The following is a 5,246-nucleotide window of genomic DNA, read 5'->3' as shown; positions in this document are numbered from 1 at the left end:
GCTAGTGAGAAACTTTTAGAGACCTGGAGTCACTACTGTCATCCATCTTCCTATTTCTGGAATTGGTTACAAGGACCATGCAACCTCATATTCAATGGTGGTTAGTATACAGTTCTTGCAGAAAGGTTCCCATGATCTTAAGAATTCCTATATGCATCCATAATGTTCCGAAGTCAATACAAGATGCAAATTGTACTTTGCAAAACCAAAAGTTCATCCCTTCAAGAATATACATACCCAATTCCATTCTAAGTATTACCTAGTGCTTAAGAGAGAAGGATACTAAGAATGAGGACTCATTATGTCCTTATAGATGCTCCATGAAAAGAGTGGGTATTCTACCCATTTTAAGAAGGAAAAGCTGATACTTCAAGCGTTGACAAGTAAATTTATTTCCTCAGGTAAAATGGAAGACTCACTATCACTTTTTACCTATCCAAAAAGAAGGAGGAAATTGAAAGCTAAACCTGTGATATGAGAAAGCTTTACTGCAAAGAGATCGAAAATCACTAAGTACTGACAATAATAAATTTTACCTCAGTCTGTACTCATGGGAAAGACGCAGATCAAAAGTCAGCCCTCTCCTTTGTGTTCCAGGAAATGACTGCAGAACTAAAAAATTCCTATCCTCAAATGATAACTCTCACTGGTGCCCTTCTTGTTTACTGGTGACTAAGTTAGATATAGACACCCATCCTTAGTCTTATAAGCGAAGGCTTAAAAAAATGCCCTTCCCATTCGCACCAATATGGATAAAATACTTAGTAATTTTCACCTATTCAAACTTCCAGGCTTTTTGTGTTCCAAGGGACCCTTGAAACTTTAAGCCACCCTCAGTCTGAGAGAATATCCCCTAAGGAACTGCCCCTAAATATATGCTGACCACAAAGTTACACATTACCTGATGAATCATCCAGTCATACTACCTGTCCCTCTCCTGTCTACACCTAGGTCTTTCTAGCATTTTAGTCATCCTCATCCCTAGAAAATAAGGATTCTTTTCCACTGGAACTATGAGGTGCTCAGAGAACTTATAGGCTGAGCATTCCCCTCTTTCAATAGTTCTTTCAACTAAAGTCACTCCACCTAATTCCTAATTTGCTTTTACTTAAAAATGCTTCTGTGGATACTCATCTATCACTTTAAGCATGCTTTTCTTCATAGAGAGCAGTTTTGTCTGCATCCAAGTTACGATATGAAACCGAGGCCCCATATCTGACCAAGTATCCTCTATTTCAAAAACTCAAGAGTACGTTGTAATTCTGAGTTGATTTGTGGCTAACTTTGTAGAAAGCAAAATGATGTCTGCACATAATGGCGCTTTCATGTCATTCAAAGCAAGAGGAGTATAGAGATGGCATGACAAAGCCAAGTACCAGCAGGGCAGTGTGATAGAGAGTGGACCTTGGCTGGCCTGGGGATCAGGTGCCCTGCAGCCCAATCCCACATTTCAGTGACCTTTAGAAGATGACTTATTCTCTTTGGGCCCTCTGTAATTTTATCTGTAAAATGAGGGGAGTGAACTTCATGATCTCTAACCTCCCTTCCAGCTCTAGAAGTCTATGACTCTAAAACAATTTAGAGTAAATCATAAAGATGGACCTTCAGGCAGTCAGATCAGCAAAGGTGACTGCAATGAGCACTACATGATGTTATGGCCAGGGCCATAATGAGATTTGTAATTAAATATAACAACATGGGGTTATAATCAGATCTCATGCTTCAGAAACCACATTAATCATGATAGGGATCAGAGAGGTCACTCTCCCTAGAACAAAAATGGAGACCTTGAAAAGCAAAGCGAAGCCTTCTTTCCCCTCTGCTGCTCTGGGCGATGGTTTCAGAGAAGGAAAGCTTGAACTGGGCTTGGGGACTTGAGCTTTAATCCTATGCTGCTCTTTAGCTTTGCTTCAGTAACATGAGAAATTCAGATCCATCCGCTCACGCTTGTCCCAAGTTTCTCTCTAAAACTAAGAGGAAGAAAATGTCTAAAATGAAGAAGCTTTTATTCAAAAGATCCTTGAAAGCTGCCAAAACTTACCTGCCAAAATTTCTTATTTTCTTAAAAAATTACTGGTATATTTACTCCTACTTTTCTGTCTGACTCTTTCTCCAACTTGTGATATTTAAAATACTTTATCACATTGTAAAACTGGTGACCCCTAAGGACTGGAAAGTTTTGCTCTAACACATTGTAATAAAACAAGTGGGTTGGAGTCTGCAAAGAGGAGCCGATGGTGTGCCCTGGGGACACTCTTCTAGAATTGATATTCTATGATTATTATGCTTAAAAACATCCTTGCTTCTAGAGCAATACCCTACAAAGCCATAAATTCTGTCTGCTGTATGGTTATGCACACATGCATGGCTGCTGGATGAAGCAGTGTTATTGAGGATGAGAAAGAGAGAGCAAATATGGAAGAGTATATGGCAGGAACGCCTTTAAAATGAAAAATTTCACAGGGAAGAGGCAAAAAGGAAGGAAAAGAAGAGAGTGAGTTCTCAGCCTCCTTGGGGTTTAGATCAAATGCAGCAGGTCGCCCAAGCCTGAGGCGAGCCCTGAGGCAGAGAGACAGTAAGATGGCAGAGTCTGATAAATGCACAAACATGCTCACCTGCTTGGTTTGATTCAAAGCTAGCATTTTACTGAATGTGGCAGATTTTAGCAATTTATATTTCAGATGATGTCATTTAGCCACAATTAATTCTCTCCTCCTGCCCCCACACACAAACACATGTGCACACAATTATCAGAGTCACTTGGACACCACATGGTAAGATACAGTTAAGATCTAGTTTGGCACTTTGTAGGTCTGAATCTAGGGGTTCAAAGATCCCACACTTATTCCCACAGAGATACCCCTTCAAGAATTGCCCTACTGTACCCTGCGAATGCCCAAGCCTCTTCCTCCCTCTGTTACAAACCATTATATCATATACCTTTCCAAATCAGAAACTGACTCAGAGCCTAGCTTAGAGTTTAAGGTAAGTTGAACCGCAGTTCCTGCCCTCAAGTCATGTACAGAAAGTTAAATAGCTGATTACAATTTATTTCAATTCAATACAATTTTTTCAATTCAATAGATTTATAAACTCTCACCTCAATCCTGCAGCAGAATCTGGCAAAAAAAAAGAACAAAAAAGGATCTTTCTTGTTGTTTCTCTGAATGCTAATTACTAATTTAGATATGACCTGAAGTTTCTGGGTTGACTCCGGTAACTTATGACTATGGAATCTACCTCAACGTGTCATAAAGTGCATGTCATAAATAATTTAAGAGCACTAAAGTCTATCTTCTTTTTTGTTATCCCTTAAATGAGTATTTGAAATAACCTTTTTATTATCTGAATGTATATATAGTTTCCAGAAAGTGGTAGACTATAAAAACTGATGTCTTTCTGATGTTATGGTTAAGTTTCAAATTCAACCTTCCAAAAGAGCTTTTAAGGTTGAAGGTAAAATGTTACTAAATCAAGCCAAAAGAGTTTTGTCTAAACCATAGACTTCAGAGATACTAAATTCACTAGAGTAATTCAAAAACATTATTTGGTAATCCTACTCTACTGTATTTGAATATTTTGGTATTTCCCTAGGTGGGTAATCAAGAAAATGTTCCTTCCAAAGATGGCCTCATCACAATCCTTATTATCTGTGACTAAGATATGTCACAGATAGGGGGATGTTTTTAAGTACAAGACCTAATGTTTTTAATGATGCAAATGGATTTTAAGGCTGCAAATAGATTTAATATTTCTAATCACATAAATACAGAGACTATTCAGGGTGGGCTTAATATGAGTACAACATGTACAAATAAAAGAGAGAGAGGAGAAGGAGGAGAACCAGAGAGAGAGAGAGAGAGAGAGAGAGAGAGAGAGAGAGCAACAGAAAAAGCATTCAACCCAATGTTGCTGACTTTAAAGATTAAAGTAGAGGCCAAAAAGGAATAAACAGTTTCTAGAAAATAGAAGGAGTAAGAAATTTCCTTCCTAAATCAATTCATAAGTGTGTACGTCCTATGAACATTTTAATTTTAGCTAATGTGGCTATGTCAAATACTCCAAAATAAAGACAATAAATGTATTGTTTTGTCATTAAGTTTGCGGCAATTTGTTCCAGCAATTATATTCAAACTAGTATGCAAGTTACATAGGACAGAGAGAAAAGCAGCTGAGGTCAACAACCACGATGGCTCTGACAGGGAACAGAGTTAGAAACACAGAATAGACCCACAGAAAACTGGAAGAGAGCGTGAAACCACTAACCAGAAAAAAAGCAGTGTAAAGGAGACCACAAACCACAACAACTCCTCAGAGAGAAAGGCATAAAACCACTAAGTAGTGGACTTCAGAACAAATAAAGCTCTTCTAAAATAAAATTCTTCCTACAACAATGGCCTCTGAAGGCATCATTTAATGCTAAGATTGACTAGTTTTCATTGATAAAAATGACCCCAAGTCACCATAAAAAAGGTAAGCTACATTTGTATTTTTAAAAGGAAAGCAACTACTTAGAGCTATTTTAATCACCAGACAATAGTTTGCACCTTGTACATATAACTTCAATTCAATTCTGCCTATAAGTTATTGGTATAACATAAAAGTCATTCATTAACAACAGTGAATTCTTAATTAGAGGATTATCTTTACAAAGTGACTAAATTTCAGTGAAGGTAAAAGTATATATAGCATGAAAAATAACCTATGATTTCTATGGTGTATCTTACCTTTAATTGTTACTTTATCATACTGACCACAATTCATTATACTTCTTTGACTTTCTCTACTCACTACATTTTGATTCTCCCAGTTCAACTTTCTTTCAATTATTTTTCTTTCTAATTGTTTTTATCTGCTATGAGAAATCTGTCAAGTCAATGACTTTATTCATCCAATACATGAGGATGATCCCAAGTCTAATTGTTAACCCAGGATTTCCATCTGAGATACAGATCCCTATTTAGTTATATAATGATCATAAGCACTGAATATTCAAAATGGGCCCAAAATGAAGCTAGTCACAATTACTTTTCTTTTATCTCAAAAGATATCTAGCCTTACATTATTTTTATTTTATTAAAGCACTGTGATTTACAATTATTTATAGCTGAGTTTTAGACAGGACTGGAGTGATAGCACAGCAGTAGGCATTTGCCTTGCACACAGCAAGCCTGGCAGAGCCGGTTTCGATTCCTTCACCCCTCTCGGAGAGCCTGGCAAGCTACTGAGAGTATTCAATATGACAA

This window comes from Sorex fumeus, unplaced genomic scaffold (assembly GCF_029834395.1).
Source record: "Sorex fumeus unplaced genomic scaffold, SorFum_2.1 ptg000098l, whole genome shotgun sequence".
Classification (NCBI taxonomy): Eukaryota; Metazoa; Chordata; class Mammalia; order Eulipotyphla; family Soricidae; genus Sorex; species Sorex fumeus.
Note: the sequence above shows the minus strand (reverse complement) of the source record.